Here is a 23766-nt window from a genome sequence, read left to right on the forward strand (position 1 = left end):
GTAAATTAACTGACAACATATCTTCTTTGGTGTTTATTTGTGAATCATTTATCTGCTTTATAGAACAATTGGTAGAGTTATCCTTCACAGGTATGTTCAGAAGGTGTCACCAAATGGAGTGCTTTCAAGTTTTTGTATGTTATTATGTTGTCCTACGAATTGCCTGTGCTCCAGGACTTACAGAATTGCACAGTAAAATTGGGAATCTCTGGATTAAAGAGTGAAAATAAAAGTGAGAAGTCTTTTCTTTAGCTATTTCTACCATTCAACATCAAGAAAAAGGCTCTTACTCTCAACACATTGTTAGGAATGGCCGTCGAATGCCTTAGTTACCCACAACATTGAACTATGATGAGTAGTTGATTGGTTTTTCACCTTTCCTCATTCTTTGCCTTCCTTTATTATTATATCTTTAGTCTTTCTCTTATACTCTTTTTAAAAAGCATATATTATACTGTAGAAATGTTTCCTATTAGTGGTTAATGTGAGAAATTTGATTAGTTGAGTAAAAGCGAACTTTGACTCTAGATTTCATCTTGTTTCTCAAGTTCTTTATATAAAATGATTTAAAGTATATATGTAGTAGTATATATATATGTATATATAGTAGTATAATATATGTATATATGTAGTATAAGTATATATGTAGTAGTGTATATATATGTATATATAGTAGTATAATATATGTATATATGTAGTATAAGTATATATGTAGTATATATATGTATATATAGTAGTATAATATATGTATATATGTAGTATAAGTATATATATGTATATATAGTAGTATAAATACTACTATAGTATTTGCATATAACCTGTGCACATCCTTCTATATACTTTAAATCATCTCTAAATTACTTATAATACCTACTACAATGTAAATGCTAGGTAAAAAGTTGTTGTACTTTATTGTTTAGGGAATAATGAAAAGAAAATTAGCCTGGACATATTCAGTACAGACACAACCACCAAATATTTTTGATTTGTGGTTAGTTGAATCTATAAATGTAGAGCCCATGGATATGGAGGGTGGAGGGCCTACTGTGTAGTTATCTTTATAGGTTTTGAGCAGTTTCCTGTCCTTCACCCAGCTGGGTATAACCTTAACTATTAGAATCCTATATCATATACTGTTCTGGAATAAGCTCGAGATGCTATCTTGTCTAATCTCATTTTACCAATGAGGAAACGGGTCCTACAATTTCAATAATTTGTCAAATAGCACATAGCAAAACAAAGTGGTTTATATAAGATCGGAACCTAGTTTTCTTCACATTCCAGTGTTCTGTCCCCTTTGTGGACTTTGTACATTTGAATTTCTTTATACTTTGCTGATTTCAAATTCCTCACCAAACTCACTGACTTATCTGACTTCTGAATTATACCCAGAACAAAACACCTGTATGAAAGTCTTCAGTGGCACCCATTTTCTTTTCCTATTTTCCTTCCCTTCCTTCATCTCCCCCTCCCATCAGGCCTTCTTTTTCCTTCATTACTGCATTTTTGAATTCATGTAGAATCTATATATTTACCTTGAAGTTTTATTTCAAAATTTGTTAATTTTTCCTATATCCTTTTTTTTGTTATAGTTCTGAAAAGCCTACTATTTAAAAAAAAAAACAAACTCCTAATTGGCTTTTCCTCCTGGTCTATTGAATAAAGCACTAAATGGGGAATAAGAAAACCCTGATTCATTTTCTTACCTTGACCAATGACATACACACTCTGTGCTCTAGTTTTCTAATAACACCAATAAAGTGGTATATCTCTGTGCTGCAGAGTTATCAACCTGATTTAATTTAAAAATCTAGATATGGGCCGGGTACAGTGGTTTGCCCCTGTAATCCCATCACTTTGGGAGGCCAAGGCGGGCCAGTCACTTGATCCCAGGAGTTCAAAAACAGCCTAGGCAACATGGCAAAACCCTGTTTATACAAAAACACACAAAAAAAGTTAGCCAGGTATGGTGGTGTGCACCTTTAATCCCAGCCACTAGGGTGGGGTCAGGGGCTTGGGGGGGTGCTGATGTGGGAGGATCACTTGAGCTCTGGAGGCCAAGGCTGCAGTGAGCCATGGTCATGCCACTGCTCTCCATCCTGGGTAATAGAAGAAGACCCTGTCTCCAAAAAAAATCTCAATATATTTGTGGCTTTCCCAGAAAATTGTGCACAGAAAATAGAAAATGGTATTACCATTTTAAGATATGGAAAGAAAGATAATTGTTTTGATATTGATGGTTATTATTACTCATTTTTAAAGACTAGTATACTCCCAGCTTTCCAACACAATGATCAAGCAATCCTGTACCTGTGACAAGTCTATATTTCTTTTTTCTTTTTTTTGAGACCAAGTCTCGCTTTGTCGCCCAGGCTGAAGTGCAGTGGTGTGATCTTAGCTCACTGCAATCTCTGCCTCCCAGGTTCAAGCAGTTCTGCAGCCTCAGCCTCCTGAGTAGCTGGGATTACAGATGTGTGCCACCATGCCTAGCTAATGTTTGTATTTATAATAAAGATGGGGTTTCACCATATTGGTTAGGCTGGACAGGTCTGTATATTTTTTTGCCCTTATTTCACAACTGCTATGGTCTGAATGTTCCCCAAAATTCAGGTGTTGAAATGTAATCGTCAATATGATGGTATTAAGAGGTGAGGCCTTTAGGAGGTGATTAGGTCCTGAGGGCAGAGCACTTATGGATGAGGCTAGGACTCATAAAACAGTTGGAGAGAGTAGGTTCATTTTCTTCCATTCTTCTGCCATGTGAGGACACAGAATTCATTCCTTCCATAGCACACAGCAATAAACCACCATTTCTTAGAAGCCGAGTAGCCCTCATTAGATAGACAATCTGCTGGTGCCTTGATCTTTGACTTCCCAGCCTCCAAAACTGTGAGAAATGATTTTCTGTTGTTTACAAATAACCCAGTCTGTGGTATACTGTAATAGCAGCACAAAAATACTAAGATGTTTACCATATAACTTGTAAACTGGTGTTAGTGGTGGTAATAGAATTACTAATGTGTTTGTGTTACATGTTCATTGGTTCAATATAAGGCTGTGGTTTTGTGGTGATCCTATACTCGAAGTGTGCTTTTTTTTTTTAACTTTAAGTTCTGGGATATATGTGCAGAACATGCAGGTTTGTTCCATAGATATATTTGTGCCATGGTAGTTTGCTGTACCTATTAAATCATCATCTAGGTTCCTTCCCCTTGCCACCCGCCCCAGCAAGCCCCATGCGTGTCGTTCCCCTCCCTGTGTTCATGTGTTTACATTGTTCAGCTCCCACTTGTGAGTGAGAACATGCAACGTTTGGTTTTCTGTTTCCGTGTTAGTTCGTTGAGGATAATGGCTTCCAGCTTCATCCATATCCCTGCAAAGGACATGATCTCATTTTTTGTGGCTGCATAGTATTTCATAGTATATATGTACCACATTATTTTATCCAGTCTATCATTGATGGGCATTTGGGTTGGTTCCATGTCTTTACTGTTGTAAATACTGCTGCAATAAACATATATGTGCATGTGTCTTTATGATAGAATGATTTATATTCCTTTGGAAATATGCTCAGTATATTAGTCTGTTTTCATGCTGCTGATAAAGACATACCCAAGACTGGGAAGAAAAAGAGGTTTATTTGGACTTACAGTTCCACATGGCTGGGGAGTCCTCAGAATCATCACAGGCACTTTTTACATGGCAGTGGCAGGAGAAAATGAGAGATGCAAAAGCAAAAAACCCCTGATAAAACCAACAGATTTTGTGAGACTTACTCACTACCATGAGATCATTATGGGGGAAACCACCCCCATAATTCAAATGATCTCCCACCAGGTCCCTCCCACAATATGTGGGAATTATGGGAGTAGAATTCAAGATGAGATTTAGTTGGGGACAGAGAGCCAAACCATATCACCCAGTATTGGGATTGCTGGGCCAGATGGTATTTCTGGTTCTAGATCCTTGAGGAATCAGCACACCATCTTCCACAATGGTGAAATTAATTTACACTCCCACCAACAGTGTAAAAGCATTCCTATTTCTCCACAGCCTGGCCATCATCTATTGTTTCCTAATTTTTTAATAATTGCCTTTCTGACTGGCATGAGATGGTATTTCATTGTGGTTTTTATTTGCATTTCTCTATCAGTGATGTTCAGCTTTTTCTCATATTTCTTGGCTGCATAAATGTCTTCTTTTGAAAAGTGTCTGTTCATATTATTTGCCTACTTCTTGATGGGGTTGTTTGTTTGTTTTTTCTTGTAAATTTGCTTAAGTTCCTTGAGGAGTCTGGATATTAGACTTTTATTAGATGAGTAGATTGCAAAAATTTTCTCCCATTCTGTAGGTTGCCTGTTCACTCTGATGATAGTTTCTTTTCCTGTGCAGAAGCTCTTTAGTATAATTAGATCCCATTTGTCAATTTTGGCTTTTGTTCCATTGCTTTTGGCATTTTCATCACGAAATCTTTGCCCGTGCCTATGTCCTGAATGGTATTACTTAGATTTTCTTATAGGGTTTTTATGGTTTTGGGTTTTACATTTAAGTCTTTAATCCATCTTGAGTTAATTTTTATATAAGGTGTAAGGAAGGGGTCTAGTTTCAGTTTTCTGCATATGGCTAGCCAGTTTTCCCAGCACCATTTATTAAATAGGGACTCCTTTCCCCATTGCTTGTTGTCAGGTTTGTCAAGGATCAGATGGTTGTAAATGTGTGGTGTTATTTCTGAGCTCTGTGTTCTGTTCCATTGGTCTATATGTCTGTTTTGATACCAGTACCATGCTGTTTTGGTTACTATAGCCTTGTAGTATACTTTGAAGTCAGGTAGCATGTTGCCTCCAGCTTTGTTCTTTTTGCTTAGAATTGTCTTAGCTATACAGGCTCTTTTTGGTACCATATGAAATGTAAATTAGTTTTTTCTAATTCTGTGAAGAATGTCAATGATAGTTTGATTTTTTTTTTCTTTTTTTTTTTTTTTTTTTTTTGAGATGGATTCTAGCTCTGTTGACCAGTCTGGAATGTAGTGGTGCAATCTCAGCTTATCGCATCCTCTTCCTCCCAGATTCAAGTGATTCTCTTGTCTCTGCCTCCCGAGTAGCTAGGATTATAGGCATGTGCCACAATACCTGCCTAATCTTTGTATTTTTAGGAGAGACAGGTTTTTGACATGTTGGCCAAGCTGGTCCCAAACTCGTGACCTCAAGTGATCTGCCAGCCTCAGCCTCCCAACGTACTGGGATTACAGGCATGAGCCACCTTGGTAAATAGGTGTTTAAGATGGCATGAGTGAGTGTTTTTAACAAAGGCCCTCCTTGCCATATCCTCATCCCAGTCCTAGTTTAGTTAATACGACAGTAGTTGTCTTTTGCAAGATAAAGATTATAAGTAGGTAACCATTTTGGCATTTGATGCACTTTACAGGTTGCAACCAATAATGTACTATAAACTTAGATTTTATAATAAGATCATGGTATCTTAACAGATCATATTCTGTAGGATAGTTATGGAAAGTTTCTAAGTACTCTTTTAAGGCCATGATTCATCAACCATTTGCTTAGCCTCTCAGTATTTGCTGCCACTTGGCAGTATCCTTCGTAATAAAAATAGGTCCTGAAATACCTTGGGGGTTCAGTGAAGTTAAAGACAAGTTAGGGATCCAGGTAAAGCTTCAGAGAGGTGATGGAATCCCCTTGATGAGATTCCAGTAAATTAAGATCTTAGTATGACTTGTGGGGGTTAAAGATGATAGGAGGAAGAGAAGAGGTTAGAATTCTAGGTAGAAAAAAAGCAAATTAAACCGAGATATAAGATAAAGAAAGTACAGAGTAAATCTGAAGAGCAATAAGTAGTCCATCTTGCCTGAAGCATAGGATATGTGTATAGTACTGAGAGAAATTCTGCGGTGGAAGAAGTTTGAGACCACATCATGATGGCCTTGAATGCCATGTCAAGCAATTTCAATTTTATTTATAAGGCTTAGGGGAGGCTGTTGAGGAATTTTGAGTAGCAGAGGAATATTATCAAGAGGTGGTTTTGTGATGATTGATCTGACAGATGTTAATAAAATGGATAGAGTAAAAAATTGAAGGAGGACCTTGTTATTATTAGGTTACTGCAGTAGTCCATGAAAGACAACCTAAACCATAGTAGATGCAACTGTCATTAGGAAGCATGACTCAACAGTAATTTATATTTTTATGTGGCCAGGATATGATCAAAGACAATTTTGAGCCTGAATAACTTGCTATATAGGGATGCATTTTTTGCCTTTTTTTAAAGGAGGAGAGCAGTAGGTTCAGAGAAAGGATCCTGGCTTGGGGAGAAATTATTTTTGAACTTCTCTGGTTTGAAGTATACATTGAGTATATAGCTAGAGTTGCTTAATAGGGAGATGAACATATGGTGCTAGAATTAGACGAATGGTCGGTATCAGTAATTACCTATTTTTGCAACTATATCTACAAAGATAATTAAAATGATGAGATTAAAAGAGATCACTAGGGCAAAGAGTATAAGAAAGGAAGAAATACAAGGAAAGAACTTTGGTGAATTCCTCATTTAAATACAGAAATAAGAGTTGTCAGAGAAGCTAGGTGGGGCATTCATGCCCAAGCAATGTTCAGAAAATTTATGGGAGAGAAAATTTCAGGAAAGACAGGATTAATCAACAATCTTACTTTTTAAAAACTTTTGTGAATTTGTTTTTATTGAGGTATAAGACATGCATTGGAAAATATCAGTTTGGGGTATGCCCTTGTCCCCAGGAAATATCTATTCTCATTTTCCTGGGATGGTTTTTGGAACTTCTTCTTTTTATTGGAGCTGCTCTTGCTGCCAGCACAGATTCAATGCTTACTGGCTAAGAGAATTTTCTCCTTTGTTTTGGAGACACTTAACAAGTAGATTAAGGATTGAAAAGTAGGTTATTTGATTTGTTGGTCTAGGTTATATTACTGATGCTGCAAGAATAATTTTAATAAAGTAGAAAGGACAAAGATCATATTGTACGGGGTTAAGTAGTTCCTCGGTGACAATTAAGTGAAGTCAAATTTGTATAGATTGCAGTCTTTTCAAAAGTTTAACATTGCTTATTTTTGTCTTCATAATATTGAACCAGGTCTATCTAAAATTTTAATATTACATTCAAGAAGCATTTTTATCATTTTGTAGCAGATTTTTAAAGCTGTAATTTCCGATTTTGAACTGATCAGCATGAGACAGATTTTCTTTAGAACCATTTTTGTTCTGGACACAATTCAAGCTGGATATTACTGATTACTCTGAAATGCAAATAGTGCTATTTTGTTTTACAGCTATCATTTAAAAAGCCATGTACTCATTAGGATAAATATGTGCAGCATGAACAACAAAAAATTGAGAAAGAAAATGGACGTTATTTGTATTTTGTAGGCTCTCTGATATGGAACTGAATGTACTAATTTTCAAATACTAATGAGCAGCAAAATGCAATTTGCAAATGCACAATTAACTTCTGACTGGCTTCTGTTGATTTGTAGTGCTATAACCCCACGCCAGGTGAAACTTCCCATTTTTTGAGATTTTGTTTGACCAATATTTATAATTGTGGCCAAATAATGAGATGATTATTGTGAAAAAATGTTATGTTGGAGTAAATCATACTTACATGGAGCTCTTATTATTGTTTATCGAATTGTCTGCCACCAGGGCCTTGAGCTTTTATTTTCCTCTTTCCCCCTCTGCTCCTCTTGCCTTTTCCCACCATTGAGAAACAAAGGCCTCCCTCTCAGTTTTCAATTTGGAAACCTGCTAGTAGCTTGTCTTAGTTACAAATACTGTGTTTTATCTCATGTGGTTATGTTAGTCACTTATCTCTTCTTTTTGTTCACCTTTTTTCTATTACTGTGTCATGTCATTTATATGTATGTACATATACATACATAGACATGCGTGTATTTTTATACTCAGACATATGTGCATCCCCCATGCAGGCATACATATCACACAGTAGTGGTGGGGGCAGGTTGTAAAGCATAAAGTTTACCTGTTTTGCTCATGGTTTATTGAGGCGAATTTGGTCCCATAGCTCAGATGAGAAAATCCCTACTCCACAATCATAAGCTGAAATTCTAAATCCAGCCAGATATTTTGCAAACGTGCCTCTGGTGCCTGGGGAGATTGGGTTAAAGCATATATGGCTCAGTGAGACCAATCATGGTGATTGGCAAATGAACTCAAAACACTATCTTAATAATGTTAAGGCAGTTGGGAATTTTGTTTCCACAACATCCAAACTAATACTCTGAATGAGTAGCAGACTGGAAAATGGTGGAAAACTTTGAAATTGTGATTCTCAAATAATTTAGGCTAATGCTTGTTTCATAGAAATATGAAATCTTATTTATTGTAAGGAATCCTAGAGGATCATCTAATTTAAACACTTTTTCTAATGCAGCAGTATGTTGTATAACACCCCTGAGAGGTAAATGTCCAGTGACATGGAATTCCTTACTTTGTGTGAGCTCCTGTTGCATTAAAAACATATTCTTCGCACTCGGTTGGGTGCGGTGGCTCACACCTGTAATCCCAGCACTTTGGGAGGCTGAGGCAAGTAGATCATTTGAGGTCAGGAGTTCAAGAACAGTGTGATCAATATGGTGAAACCCAGTCTCTACTTAAAAAAACAAAAACAAAAATATACAAATGGGCCAGGATTACAGGCGCCTGCCACCAATCCCAGCTACTCGTGAGGCTGAGGCACGAGAATTGCTTGAACCCAAGAGGCAGAGGTTGCAATGAGCCAATATCACCACTGCCTTCTGGGAGACACAGTGAGACTGTGTCTCAAAAAAAAAAAAAAAAAAAGAAAAAAAAAGAAAAAAAAAAAAAAAAAAAAAGAAAAAAAATATATATATAAAAATTATATAAATATACATGTATTTTCTTTACACCGAATTAAGATCTGTCTTCCTGTCAGCTCTCACCCATTCCACCATGAGGGACAATACAGAATCTGAGACTTATAACAGTTATTTAAATGTTTGAAGCTCTTTCCATCTGTTTACTTTTCCAACGTACTTTTCTATGCTACCTGTGGATACTCTGTCAACCATTTCTTGATCATCGACTCCTCCAGAATGTTGGTTGTTCCCTCCCTTATTTATTATAATTTGTCAGTGCTGCTTCTGAAATGTCATCTGCTATTTAACCTAATGCTTCAAATAAAGTTTTACCTTTACAGAAAACAATTGAACAATGCCTTATACCTTGTAGGTTCAAAGGTCAAATTTTTGAAGTATCGGTTCCCATCCTAGATTACTGATGACAGATTTTTAGCTTTTATAGTAATTGTATCTGGCTGTGAATGTATGTTGACTCGCTGGTCAACAAAAAGCCTCATTCCTTTTTTCTTTCCCCCTTTTATTTTTATTATCACAAACTGCAATCAAGTTACATTATCCCAAATCCTGGACTTATATAATTGATTTTTTAAAAACTAGTTGTAAGATTTTCATTGATCCCTAATGGATTTAATTTTTGTTTGGTTGCAGTTCAGCACTGCTACCCATTACAAAATTTTGAATTCTGACCGTCTTCTAGCATATTTGCAATCCCTTTGGGCATTTGTAAATTTAACAAGTATACCTTCAAACAGTTTCTTCTAAGTCATTGATTTTTTTAAAAAACAAAGAACAAGAAATGCCTGCGACTAACTACCATAAACCTCCTACTGGTTGACACCAATCTAATAATAGTCTTTGAATTTAATTTTTAAGCCAAATTAAAATCTACCCAACTGTACTAAAATGCAATTCTTATGCCTGTTCCTTTCCCACAATTATATCAACAGAGAATTTACCCAAAATAAAAATATGTTATACATTTACCTTTCAATCGATTTTCTCTAAGGAGTTAGCCGGGTGCAGTGGCTCACACCTGTAATCCCAGCACTTTGGGAGGCCAAGGCAGGTGGATCATGAGGTCAGGAGTTCAAGACCAGCATGACCAACATGATGAAACCCATCTCTACTAAAAATACAAAAAAAAAATTAGCCGGGCTTGGTGGTGCGCATGTGTAATCCCAGCTACTCAGGAGGCTGAGGCAGGAGAATCACTTGAACCCAGGAGGCAGAGGTTGCAGTGAGCTGAGATCACGTCACTGCACTCCAGCCTGGGCGACAGAGCAAGACTCTGTCTCAAAAAAAAAAAAAAGAGTTGCCAGGAGTTTGGCATCAGTTATTTTGCATAATCCATGTCACTTCTTGATTTTTAGCATGGTGCTTTATAAATTTATGAAGACCTTGGGTATACCCAAGCATGAGGCAGGGTTGCAGGTACTTCATTTTCTTTAACACAATTGAGAAAGGTTGATATTTTTGTCAAGACATTTGCTAAGGAAGAAACAGGGAAGGCATAAGAAATCTAAATAAACTGGCTTACAGACTACAGGATTCTAATCTCCCTCTAGCAAATGCAGCCTACAGGGCCTAGCCCATTCCACATGGAGACCTCTGGAAAGTGAGGAGCTTTGCCTTGACTCCTCATTTCCACTATTTTGATCTGCTTTCATGTTTTGAGTGTCATTTGATACACCTTCTACAAGATAATCAGCCTGGATTTTATGATTCTTGAATATAGTACAAGAAAAGTTATGTCCTTTTGCCTGTTTACCTAAGGACCATTCTCTTAATTCCTGTTTCTAGAATGAAGGAAATGCCTTTTCTCAAGATGACTGTTACCAGAAATGACCTCATATTATTTGCAAGATTCCACTCTAGCCACATGCTTGTCGCCTTTTCCCATACAGATTCAAGAGCATAGTAATTTAATAGGACCTACTAGCATGGAATTCATTTAGTAGGAATTACCAGTCTGTAATAACAGGAAATATGGGCATAAATCACCAGTTATTTTGCGAAAAGTGATGAGAATGTACCAGAGGAAGTAATAGGGTTTGAAGACTAAGTAGCTTTTTTTTGGTGGTGGGGGTAGCGGGACAGTCTTTCGTTGTCACTCAGACTGAAGTACAGTGGTGCTCACTGCAACCTCTGCCTCCCAGGTTCAAGTGATTCTCCAACCTCAGCCTCCCTAGTAGCTGGGACAACAGGAGTGCACCACCATGCCCAGCTAATTTTTGTATTTTTAGTAGAGACAGGGTTTCACCATGTTTGCCAGGCTGGTCTCAAATTCCTGGCCTCAAGTGATCTGCCTTCCTCAGCCTCCCTAAGTGCTTGGATTACAGGCGTGAGCCACGGTGCCTGGCCTAAGTAGCTATATTATCCTCCATATGAAATGTGACGAGTACCTTAACTAGCCTGTAGCAATGTGATTGAATTATAGGCAGTTCGGTGGTAAAAACAGGCAAATGACAAAATATAAGAGACTAGGGAATATAATAATCAATGTAAGTAAAGAGTTTGAGTCAAGATGGTATAAAGTTGATACCCTTTTTGAAACATGACATCTATTGAGGTTGGAGAGCAGGGTGAAAATGATGGGTTTAGATTTAGTGCTGGGTTTCTCTGGGTGAAGATTTTAACCATGCAGTTAGAAGTTTTACCTGGAGAGATATCTGGAAGTTGCCAAAAAGATAATAGGTAAATTCAAAGAAAAGTCTTTGGAGCAGAAGAGGAAGACTGCAGATAAAATCTTAGAGAATAATGCCTACATTTAGGATGGAGGTTGAAAAGAACTTGCCAAGAAAGAATTACAAAAAAAAAGGGGGATAACCAAATGCTTTGTTTCAGGAGTCAAGGGAAGAAAGCATTGTTAGAATACTAGGGAGTAAAATAACACCATCGACATCCACAGAGAAGTTGAAAAGGATATACTGGTATCAGGCCTTTAAGGTTGGTGGTGACATAGTTATGGGGATAGTCCACAGAAGAGGTTGAGGCAACTGGGAAAGGTGGATTGGAAGGGCTCACTGAATAGAAGTAGCAGTAGAGGAAGCAGAAGCAATAGACCATCTGATACGAATAGCCATGAAGGTAAGGAAAGGGCTTTACTGTTGCCTCTTCCCCTTTAACTGATAGTTCAGTGGATGGAAAAGGAGAGTTAGATAAACTTATTTGCTGAAAAATTACTAGAAGTTTGTTATATTGTTTAAATTGATTTCAACTTCAGACTGTTTAATAACGAGTACATAGTTTAACCACCATAGGAATGAATTTGAGTTCTTTGCTCTGCATAACTTTAATAACAGACAGATGTTAGTCTTTCAGCAGAGAAACAAAGGTTGTTCCCTAAATTACTTTAGATTTACAATGCTATGGAGCATTTGAATTACATTCATATGTACAGACTTTTAAAAAATAATTTTTAAATGGTTTATTATGGTAATGGAAGCACATTTATGCCACATCATGCAACATGGAAAGCATTCTCTGTGTTGAGTGGTGTAAACTGTTTATAATGTTTGCATTTCACATTTCTTGCTTAAAAGTGCTACCATCATTTACATCCCTAGTAATCCAATTGTGAATTTTATGGATATATACGAGCATGTGAGGACAGGATGCCAGTGAAAAGCCAAGTAAAGGAGAAAGGTGGCCAGGCACGGTGGCTCACGCCTGTAATCCCAGCACTTTGGGAGGCTGAGGCGGCGGATCACCTAAGGTCAGGAGTTTGAGACCAGCCTGGTCAACATGGTGAAACCCCGTCTCTATTAAAAATAAAAAATTAGCCAGGTGTGGTGGCACACACCGGTAGTTCCAGCTACTCAGGAGGCTGAGGCAAAAGAATCACTTGAACCCAGGAGGTGGAGGTTGCAGTGAGCCGAGATCACACCACTGCACTCCAGCCTGGGCGACAGAGTGAGACTCTGTTTCAAAAAAAAAAAAAAAGAAAGAAAAGAAAAGTAAAGGAGAAAGGTAAATAATAGCCAGAAAAGTTGGCAAGATTACTTTTTCTTCACTGTGCCAAGACAGCTATTTTAGCTGAAAATGAGAAGGAAGAGGGGTGCACAAGAATTTAGTTAGATATAGAAAGAGAAAAGCTGGGCAAGTAATTTAGGCATGTAAGCAAGTTCAAGAGATTAATGAAAACATTATTCTGATGTCTGAAGAGCGGAGGTCAAAGGAAAGGCTGACTAACAAAAAGCCTTATGTGAACCCATGGTAATCAATAACTGGGCTTGATTAGAGGTCTTGTAGCAGTGGTATATAGAAGAACAGAAGAAAGATGTGGCCACCAAGGTCCTATTTACTAGAGATAATGCTCCGAGAGACAAGCCACGACAGAATTGGTCTATGAAACTTCTCAGAATCAATCCTCCATCCCTCCCTCCTCCCATGTTAAGTAATGACTGGACACTACAGAAGTACTGTATATTCCTGGGTTTATCTTATGGATGTTGATAGTGAATTACAAATGATATTTTAACCTGCCTATTGCCATTAATGTGTAAATAAAAACATTTTATTTATTAAAAATTGCCAACCCCTATGGCCAATATTACAAAATTAATGTCTCTACTAAATGAAGAAAAAGGTTAAAAAATAAGAGGCAGTTTTAAAAAAAAAATCCCTCTTGCTGCCTAACCAAAAAGAAAATAAAAAGCGAGTAGGATTTATTGTGAGAAAATGTAACCTTTAAAGCTGGTTTGCGGTTTGAGTTACTTGCCTCTGAAGGTCAAGGCTCTGGAGAGGTGCTTAACTCGGCAGGAATGATGATTGCAGTGTTGGTAGGGCAAGAGCAGAGGCAGAGATTGTCAACACGTAGGCGATAAAGGCTGCCTACTCAAACTCTGGGCACTTTTACTTGGCTTGTTAAGTTGTATCCTACGTGCATGGGTGTTTTGGCTCAGGAGAAAAACTCTGGTGCTATTAGAAAATGTCTGTTTCACATAGACAGTATCAAAAACGGCTTTAACAGCCTTAAATAATGAAGAAGTAGCAGAAACATTTAGAATGTAATCTCTTGGTTTCTAGGTTTCTCGTCATTTGCTTCACCACTGATGATGTGCTCTGTTTTTCAACCAAATTCGGTGTGACTTCATAGAATTTGTAGCCCCATTCTTTGTGTTTGTGCAATGCACTGGTCGCCAGAGTGCTCATACCTTGACTGTTAGAGGTTTTTACTTATAGGAGTATGGGCCATAACCAGGGTAGAGGAACGGATTTTTGCTTCTAGGATATTATGCCAGTCCAGATTGGGAAAGGGTTTCGAAGGTTTAAAGGTTTTTCTGTGGGCTGCCTTTGTTTCAGCAGAGTGCTGAGAATTTAAAAACATCTACCCTTAATAGGACCAATAGAGTTTCAACTTCATATTGCGTAACATTTAGAAACTTTCAAAGTACACATCTTAGCAACTTCAGAAGGATGACATGAGGGTCAGCCTCACTAGAGATGCTGTCCCATGTTGCTCCCTAGTTAGCAAGAGAGTGTTAAAGATACTGGTTTCTGGAATCACTGCCAATCCTCACCCCAGTCCATTATCTGAAGTCAGACGGCAAAGTTATTTGTCCCAATCCCATAAAGTCCTCTTCCTTTCCCTACGTAGTTCTCTGTGCAGTAGTCCCCTCTTTCAAATGCTAAGTGGACCTGACTCCTATACATAGATATAAAAATGGGCCGGGGGAGGTAGCTCACGCCTGTAATCCCAACACTTTGGGAGGCCCAGGCGGGTGGATCACCTGAGGTCAGGAGTTCAAGACCAGCCTGACCAACGTGGTGAAACCCTGTCTCTACTAAAAATACAAAATTAGCTGTGAATAGTGGCGCATGCCTGTAATTCCAGCTACTTGGGACACTGGGGGAAGAAAATTACTTGAACCTGGGAGGCGGAGGTTATAATGAGCCAAGATCATGCCATTGCACTCCAGCCTGGGCAACAAGATTAAAACTGTTTCAAAAAAAAAAAAAAAAAAAGAAGAGAAATAAAAATGTATTGCTTCTTAGCCTTTTGGCTAAGAGCAAGTGTAGAAATTTTTTAAAATTGCACATTTGTTGGATTTTTTCCTTCAGAGTTCTTCCTTTCAAAATCTCTGGTGGGATAGACACCAAGAAAGCATTTTGTATCTTCTCTGGAAATCAGGCTTAAGGAATGTAGTCCTACTCTACTCTCAGCTCTAGAAAGCAGGGTGTAGGCTTCAGTCTGCTCAAATTGTAACTACATTTCTATTAATATTTGTATTAGCATGATATGTTAATTACCCTACTAAGTTTGGAAAATAACCCTTAAAAGCCTACAGTCATTCATTAGCATTCTGTTTATATGATTTCCAAGTGTAACACAAGCAAGATACTTTTTATACTTTAGTTCCCTTAATTTTTGATTTTCATAATACTGTCAGTTTATAGTTAGATCTTAGGGAAATAAGGGAGAAGAAAGGAAAGTGACTGAATAGCAGCATGAGCTTTGCTGCCCTCCAAATAAATGCTGAAAAGATGAATATGATTCTACTCTAATTATCTCAAAAGGAAGCAGTGAAAAACTGAATATTAGTATGTCCATGAACCTAAAACTAAAATGGCCACACCAAAACAAGAATTTATTTCAGACAAGACTCTTTGCCTTGGCACAATGAAAAATAAACACTTTTGTCAGGTGCAGTTGCTCACACCTGTAATCACAGCTTTGGGAGGCCGAGATGGATGGATCACAAGGTCAGGAGTTTGAGACCAGCCTAGCCAACATAGTGAAACCCTGTCTCTACTAAAAATACAGAAATTAGCCGGGCATGGTGGCTCATACCTGTAGTCCCAGCTACTCGGGAGTCTGAGGCAGGTGAATTACTTACACCTGGGAAGTGGAGGTTGTGGTGACCTGAGATCGTGCTACTGCACTATAGCCTGGGCAACAGAGCAAGACTTTGTCTCAAACAAACAAACAAACAAACAAACAAAAAAAAAAGAAGTACTTTTTTAAAAGTAGAAGCTCTCTTTATCTCCACCCCTAATGCCCAATAATACCTTTAACACTAATACCTGTTTTTTTAATCCATGCATATACTTATTTTGTAACGTAAGAGAGTATTCAAAAAGAGATGAGCCATAGAATATGAGTTAGATGTGCCCTTAGATTCCATTTACTAAAACACTGTTCTGTGAACCAGTGTCAACCTGTGAAGTTTTCATCAGTCTGTAAATGACAATTTAAAACACACAAATTTTAGCCAAATATATTTAATATGAAGAACTGCTCATTTATTCTGAGACTATTTCCTTTGCGTATTTTTTCATAATGAAATATCCTACTTTTATGAGATGATGGTGATGATAGCTGGTAGGAATTTTCCTCTTAAAATAATAGCCTAACAGGGCAGTATAGAAACTGTCTTTCCTTTTTCTGCATAGTTTCTGAAATCCTAACACCTGAAAACAACTGGTCTAGTTTAATCTTCTTATTTCATAATTGAGAAAAGTAAGGCCTAAGAGAAGTCAAGAGTTACTTAAGAATCACTACCAGGAAAAATCATGGAATTAAAACTAGAACCTGCACATTCATATTCCTAGTCCACAGCTCTGAATTCAAAGCAACAAATTCCCTCTCTTTTTCCTAAATAATACAGTTTTTTTTTTCTCTCTCTGTTTTTTTTTTTTTTTTTTTTTTTTTTTGACAGGGTCTTGCTGTGTTGCTCAGGCTGGAGTGCAGTGGTACCATCTCAGCTCACTGCAGCCTCAACCTCCTGGGCTCAAGCAGTTCTCCCACCTCAGCCTCCTTAGTAGTTAGGACCACAGGCGCTCGCCACCATGCCAAGCTAAGTTTTGTATTTTTTGCAGAGATTGGGTTTCACCATGTTGGGCAGGCTGGCCTCAAACTCCTCAGCTCAAGCAATCCTCCAGCCTTGGCCTCCTAATGTGCTGGGATTACAGGCGTAAGCTACCGTGCCTGGCCCACATTTCTATTCTTAAATTAACTTGAACTTTGTCAATTTTATTTTTCTTCTTTAACCAGATTTATACTTCCTATATTTTGATATGCCAGTACTTCATTTGGTTACCTTCATTATGCAGTTAGTTTCTCAAGCACATTTTAATTATTGATTTATCTTATTAAACTGAATTAAAGGTACATTTGTCTTGTCAAAAATTCAAGGCCTTTTATTGTCCTTGTACTAAGACTAAGTTATCTACCCGTTGGTATCATTTATAAAGACATAGATTGCATTCTACTTGGTTGCCTCCTGGTGCTGGAAAAGCGATTTCATTTTCTGGTGAAGTTTATGCTGACAAGTTGAATGGAAAATGTACTTGTATAATACTTTTAATTACATGTCATATCCATTTATTTTATTTTGCTTTTTATCAAGCAAGATTTTAGCTTTCTCACAAAATATGGTCTGACTCAAGGAACTACCTATAGTCTCTTTGCTTTCCCTGCTGGAATTAGGCAATCAAGCCAGTTGGAAAATTTAAATCCATGAATTATGGGTTCTAATTTCTGGTCTATAAATAAGTTAGTTTGGTTATAATATTATATATTTCTATGATACTTTATATAATCAACTGTTTATTTCTTTTTGGTATTGTGTATCTTTTACATACATTGTCAGACTTTGTTTTTTCTGAAAACACTGTGAGGACATATTTGCTCTTACTCCCATTTTGTGGATGACGTACCGAAGCTCAGATACTTTAAGTAATGTGTCCAAAGCAGGAGAACTAGCTAGTAAGTCGCAGAGTCAGATTTAGACCCTCAGGTCATATGACTGCAAGTCTTCCATTTGTTCCATATTTCAGCTCTACAGTAATATTTCTCTTTGCATATTAGTACTAAAAATGGGTTCTCCCTTCCCTCCCAGATAATGATATGATTCTTAGTAAAACATCCCATTTCCATATTAATAGCCTAGAAATGTTTTCAAATTGTTGAATTTGTTTTAGTGATTTCACCTGTCCAGATCATCTGCTACTTCAAACATCATGATGAGAGGGGAGAGGAAAGAATAAATAGTATCTTTATAGAGTTTAGGCTTGAATTAAGTATAAAATCTTAAACTCAATTAAATGTGATTAAATGAACCATTTTATAGCTTAACAGTATACAGGAGCATATTAATTATGTCAGCAAGAGAAAGAGCCCACATTATTAAGAATGCCTATTTTTAAGATCATTCAAAATTGTTTCCTAAACTGTATAACCACCTTCCTCAAGTATGGATTACCTAAGAGTTCTGTAATAATTGGTTAAACCATTTGGTTTGGGAGTGTGGTCCCAACCTTACCATATTCTAAAATAAATTTTATATTGATTAAAAAGCAAAAGCTAATAAAATGAATCAATGAAGGACAACAAAGCCTAGGTGACTGTTGTCTAATCTTAGGATAGATTAGACAATAGGGCTGGGCTTAGGGCTGGGCTTATGGAGCATGAAAGTTTAGGAGAAAACCACATGTAAGTTTTGATAGATATGTGCCACTTGATCACTTCTTTAATTTAAAAAAAGACATAAAGTTAAAAAGTAAATTATACTCTCTAGGAGATAGCTGAAATAGATGTAACATCAAAATATGTTGTATAATAGTTCATAAATTTGGGGCATCATTATGAATTTTTAATCAAATATTAAAGTGTAACTTCAGCATTGTCCCTGGAAGTGTATTTGGAAATTGCCATTGACTAGTCTCACTGGTAAAATGAGAAATGATTAAAAATGGATAGATTAGGCCGGGCATGGTGGCTCAAGCCTGTAATTCCAACACTTTGGGAGGTTGAGGCGGGTAGATCGTTTGAGGTCAGGAGTTGGAGACCAGCCTGACCAACATGGTGAAACCTCGTCTCTACTAAAAATACAAAAGTTAATCGGGTGTGGTGGTATGCGCCTGTAATCCCAGCTACTCCGGAGGCTGAGGCAGGAGACTTGCTTGAACCCAGGAAGCAGAGGTTGCAGTGAGCTAATGTCATGCCACTGCACTCCAGCATGGGTGACAGAGCAAGACTCCGTCTCAAAAACAAAACAAAACAAAAAGTGGATAGATTGCTAGTAAGTGGAAAGTAATACAAAGTCTAAGATAGCCTGCATTGGCCTACCATGTTACAAATTTTATGTCAAAATATTATGTTCTACATATTAAAGAAATAAAAGGGAAGCAAATAACATTATATTTAAAAAAACAAGAGTAAGCATCCATGGGGCAGTGGTAAACACGACTATTCATACAACAGAAAAGCTTATCAGTAGCTGGGTAGTTAACTTAGAAGCTAACGAAAAGCAAATCTGTGTGTAAAGAGAACACAAGTTAATTATTTGACATGATGCCATTGTTTTTCAAAATAAAATACAGCACACTTTACAAGATTTAATTGCAATAAATGACTAAAATCATAACTGTTTTCAAAGAGGAGACACAAAATGTGAAAATATGTCAGTAATAGCTCAAGAAGCTACTAATTATTGGAAACACGTGTGGGCACTTGCACAGGCTAGCAAAGCTCAGTAGCTTATCACTGGGTCCAGAACTCAGAATCAGAGTTATAGTCACACACATAAAAAAATCTATACACACACACACACACGCATGTGTGCATACGTTTGTTATATTGCAGTATATAGAGAAAGAACAATAAAAAGGCATTTTCGGTATCATATTTTACCTTTCTTCATTCAGTTCCACGTTACTGCCTTCTTATCTGCTCTGAAGCCAAGCAGGATATAACAGAAGATTGTAGGCATTAAGATATCACCAGATGCTAACAGAAATTTGTTGATAGAAAATATGGTGCTAGTGGTATACAATTCACAAAACTAATAACAAGGGATTTGTCATCAAATGTTAATAAACAGAAATGGTAGAGATACCAGGAAAGAAATAACATGAAATGCTTCAATTATGAGCTAGTACTGGAAGTTTGTTACAGAAAAAGGGAAAGTGTTCACTGTGACCTTTACCAACAATTTATTTCAAGATTGAAATATAGGAAATGGACCAAGTATTACTATATGGTTATCTTAAATGCAATTTCTATGTTGAGAGTACATATTTGCAGCTAGTACACATCTGATTTTTCATTTGGAAAATGTAAATGAAAAAGGATTTTTTTTTCTTTTCTTTTGCTGAGATGAAGTTTTGTTTTGTTGCCCAGGCTGGAGTACAATGGTGAGGTTTTGACTCACTGTAACCTCTGCCTCCCAGCTTCCAGAGATTCTCCTGCCTCAGCCTCCCAAGTAACTGGGATTACAGGTGTGCACCACCACACCCAGCTAATTTTGTATTAGTAGAAATGGGGTTTCACCACATCGGTCAGGCTGGTCTTGAATGCCTGACCACAACTGATCCACCTGCCTTGGCCTCCTAAAGTACTGGGATTACAGGTGTTCGGAAGTTTTGAGGAAATACATAAAGAACAGTAATGTGTAACTAGTAAAAGAAAATTAAAGGTAAATACAAGTGAAGACCAGTTCTTGTTCTGCCACTGCCTGGCTGCTGTTCTTACTATACTCACATGCTGTCTCTATTTCCTCTCGTGTGCCAAAAGAAAAATGGAAACTTAATTCATAAATGTATAGTAAGGACTAATTGTATTCCCCATGAGATGTGTTCTGAGTCACATGGAAGATTATCTGTACATTCATGTACATATGCATATATACATACAGACAAATCATAAAATTCCTAATACTCAACAAATATATGTGCTTACATTTTCCATATATGTCTCATTTTAAGAATAGTTCAAATTAGAATATCTTAGAACCATAAGAAGGAGAAACATTGTGTGATTCTTCATCTCATATAAGGTAGAGTATAAGTTATTCTTATAAACCTCCTTCAGACATCTAACAATTGATCACTTACGTAAGAAATTTAGTTTGCCTACTTTTTTGGAAGATAACTCTATAGTAGTTGATGAGCTGTATCTGCATTTTAAAGTATATTTACTGTGCCTTGCTTACTATAGATAACATTTGTTTCAATTCTCTTGTTTACCAGGGGCATGGTAGGGTGATATTTATATATTTTATTTGCAGAATTAGTAGCTTCAGCTTAACAAATGGCTACTCTTCAGCCTTTTCCCAAGGTTAAGTTTGAAGTGTTCAGGAAATTTTATGATTTTCCTTGACCACAACTATGTTGGTTGTTAAGGACTAAGGTACTAATTTGACCAGATTGTTCTTTAAAATACCAGTTATTTTAGTTCTTTTCTCTATTTCCCCAGCCTTGTGTATTTCAGTTGAATAAAAATAATAGAAAATGCTGGCCGGGTGCAGTGACTCACACCTGTAATTCCAGCACTTTGGGAGGCCGAGGCAGGTGGATCACCTGAGGTTAGGAATTTGAGACCAGCCTGGCCAACATGGCGAAACCCTGTCTCTACTAAAAATACAAAAATTATCCAGGTGTGGTGGCATATACCTGTAATCCCAGCTCCCCAGGAGGCTGAGACAGGAAAATCACTGGAACCCAGGGTGCAGAGGCTGTAGTGAGCTGAGATTGCACCACTGCACTCCAACCTGGGCAACAGAGCAAGACTCTATCTCAAAAAAGAATAAAAATTTAAAAATGCTATTCAGTATTCTAAAACAAGCCAGTTATATTTGCATCACTTAGACAGCTTTATAGGACTCAGAGAGAGTGACTGTCAGATTCATGAGAGTCAGCTGAAAATCACTGGTTTCTTTCAAAAAACAATGGGAATGAATGATTCTGGTACATGTGTCATGAATGTTGAGAAGCTCATCTTATGGTTAAAAAGAAAAACTCATTGAATAGACTCTAGGGAGATATATAAGAAACCTAAGGATTCTATGTTTTATTTACCTAAGACGTTTCCGGTCAAATCAGTGAGGTATACTAACAACAACAAAATACACACACCACAGACACCCACATATATGTGTGTGTATATATATGCATATGTGTGTATATATATATAAATATAAGGACCATCAGATTTTAATATACCCTTTAAGCTAAACTTGCCCATTGTTATACATAGTCACAAAAGTTTTTCTATGAAAACTTATGAAGGGGATGAAACTAGAACTTATTTAATTTGAATATGTATATTATGCATATATAGGCACAAATATATTTTAATTTGTACTTAATGTATTTGCATTTATAATTAATAAAAGTTCATTCCTATGTAAAATATTATTATGAATTTACAGAATCACCAGCAATGCCTTAAGTGTATTATTTCTTCTGATCTTTCATTCCATTAAAACTATAACCCCTTTAAGCTAATGATCCATGCCAGCTACCACATTTTTATCAGTTCGTGCAGTGGTGACTATAGACAAGTAAATACCTGATGGGGTTTAATCAAATATATTGAAGTTCACCCACATAGTTTAAGCAGTATGGTCTTCTGTTATCGTAAAGTCACAGTGATTTCCCAACACATTCGTTTGATATTTCCATCACTGACAGCTCACAAATCCCCTCATACTTTGACAGCATTATACTTTGTTAAGAAAGGAAAGCAGGAGATATCCTTTATATTTCAAATATATTACGTTGACATGTGAGCTGTGGCCAAACTTGATTAAAGGTGAGGGGAAGTGAATGTAGAAAGAATTCACAAGCAGAGAAGTAAGTGCTTTGGGAGGGTGGGGCCAGGGCAGGTAGTAGATGAAAGGAAACATACCTAGCCATACGCTAAGACATGTTTCAGAGGAAGGCAATGCTGAGGTTTTCCCTTATCCTATTTTTTATAATCTCCCCTTATAATAGTTAGCCACCCTCAATCTTAGTAATCATCCCATAAGGTGGTTTTTTTTGAGGATTAAATTAACATATGTATATGTGTATGTATGTATATGTGTGTGTGTGTGTGTGTGTGTGTGTGTGTGTACATGCATATGTATCTGAGCATAAATACTGAAAATACATTGCTTATAAAAATAACTTGTAGGCTGGGCACAGTGGCTCACACCTGTAATCCCAGTACTTTGGGAGGCCAAGGCAGGCGGATCACGAGGTCAACAGATCGAGACTATCCTGGCCAACATGGTGAAACCTCGTCTCTACTAAAAATGCAAAAGTTAGCCAGACGTGTTGGCAGACGCCTGTAGTACCAGCTACTGGGGAGGCTGAGGCAGGAGAATCGCTTGAACCCGGGAGGCAGAGGTTGCAGTGAGCCGAGATCACACCACTGCACTCCAGCCTGGCGACACAGCGAGATTCTGTCTCAAAAAATAAAATGAAAATAAAAAATAATTTGCTTTATCATGTTATATACCTTAAGTTGCTTTTATTCCATATTTGTATGGAATATGTGTATACATGCATATATATGTGTACACATGTATCTCTATGTATATGTGTGTATCTGTATCTTTTTATTCATATTTGCCAGTGGCATAATTCTACACTCCAGTCTCCTAAACAAGCATTTATGGAAAGCTTGATCCAGGGATATTTCTTTCTTTACATCATGTTCCTTGCTTCTTTATTGAAGCAATTTCTATTTTTCCTTCTTTCCTGATCTCCTGCAGTGTTCTAGTTCTTGTGAAATATTAGTTTTCTCAGCACTGAAGTTGAAACCTTTCCATATACCACCTGCTGTTTTCAGTTCTGATTTCAGCCAGGGCTTGGTGGAGGAGTAGGGTAGGGAGATTTCCTGAAACGTTGTTGATATTAATAGCGACTTAATCCTTTGGCTCTACTCTGATTTCTATGGACTATACATTCATGCTCTCATCTTTGAATTATCTGACACTTTTTCAGCCATGAAGAAATCAGAATATATGGTCTGTTGTATTTCCTTTTTAAGTGCTTTTTAAAGGTTATCTACTTTTTAAAGAGCTAGACCAAGTATAATAAAAGCATACACCTTTTTATTTTTGGGATGGAGGAGCCAAGATGGCTGAATAGAAATAGCTGCAGTCTGCAG

At 37.1% G+C, this 23766-nt stretch overlaps 1 protein-coding gene and 1 long non-coding RNA gene across 10 annotated transcripts in view; both read left to right on the top strand.

Annotated features, from left to right (window-relative positions):
* Positions 1-23766, top strand: part of DIAPH2 (diaphanous related formin 2) — a 916386-nt gene that overhangs the window by 498803 nt on the left and 393817 nt on the right. The gene's annotated exons all lie outside the window — the stretch shown is intronic.
* LOC116536077 lies at positions 796-23342 on the top strand. The gene is made up of 3 exons (XR_004262469.1): positions 796-914; positions 18382-18388; positions 23332-23342. It is a non-coding gene; the product is annotated as an uncharacterized LOC116536077 (long non-coding RNA).

Source organism: Sapajus apella, unplaced genomic scaffold (genome assembly GCF_009761245.1).
Source record: "Sapajus apella isolate SASKATOON/1434 unplaced genomic scaffold, GSC_monkey_1.0 scaffold98, whole genome shotgun sequence".
Taxonomy (NCBI): Eukaryota; Metazoa; Chordata; class Mammalia; order Primates; family Cebidae; genus Sapajus; species Sapajus apella.